We start from the raw sequence: 754 nt of genomic DNA, 5'->3' as shown, positions 1-754 counted from the left end.
TTTAAACACGTTTTAAGCGTATTGGTTACTATTAATAAAGGAGATTGTTGAAGTATGGAATCGTGATAACTTACTGTGATACAAATATATAGTCAGTATGATAATAGATAAAGTCAAAACATTAACTTGAATGTTGTAAGAGGGAATACTCTTTACCTTAAAATAATTGAAAGCAAGTGGATGTAAGTTTTTTACCTTGAAATACCGGTTTCCAAATCATTCTGATGGTACACTGACTTTGGTCTCCCTCAAATGTCTGTTCTGGGAGCGTGTAAGTCTGGTGACTGGGTAACAAATACTCATGTGCAGCTTTCCACTGTGATTATGAAAGTGGTATAGTTATGACTGTGAATTCAACTCACTTAACTGTAGGGGGCTCCAAAGTCACAAAAATACACACAACTACACCAAGTTTCAGTAAGGCAGGGGTCCCCAGCCCATCAGACTTCAGCTCCACACCTGCCTGTAATTATCACACAACCCTGAACACCTGATTAGCAGTGCTGGATAGTACCTGATTACCTGATATAATCTAATTACTTGTAATTAGATTATATTATAATCAGACTACACAATAGCAGTAAATTATACATCATTTATAGATTCTCCCTAATTCATTAATTTATTCGCATTAAATTCAAGGCATTAATGTTTGCCTACAAAACCACCACTGGCTCTGCACCCCTTTACCTAAATTCATTACTTCAGAGTTATGTGCCCTCTAGAAGCTTGCGTTCTGCAAGTGAACGACGCT

Source organism: Sinocyclocheilus rhinocerous, unplaced genomic scaffold, assembly GCF_001515625.1.
Source record: "Sinocyclocheilus rhinocerous isolate Xijiao unplaced genomic scaffold, SAMN03320098_v1.1 scaffold178, whole genome shotgun sequence".
NCBI lineage: Eukaryota > Metazoa > Chordata > Actinopteri > Cypriniformes > Cyprinidae > Sinocyclocheilus > Sinocyclocheilus rhinocerous.
Note: the sequence above shows the minus strand (reverse complement) of the source record.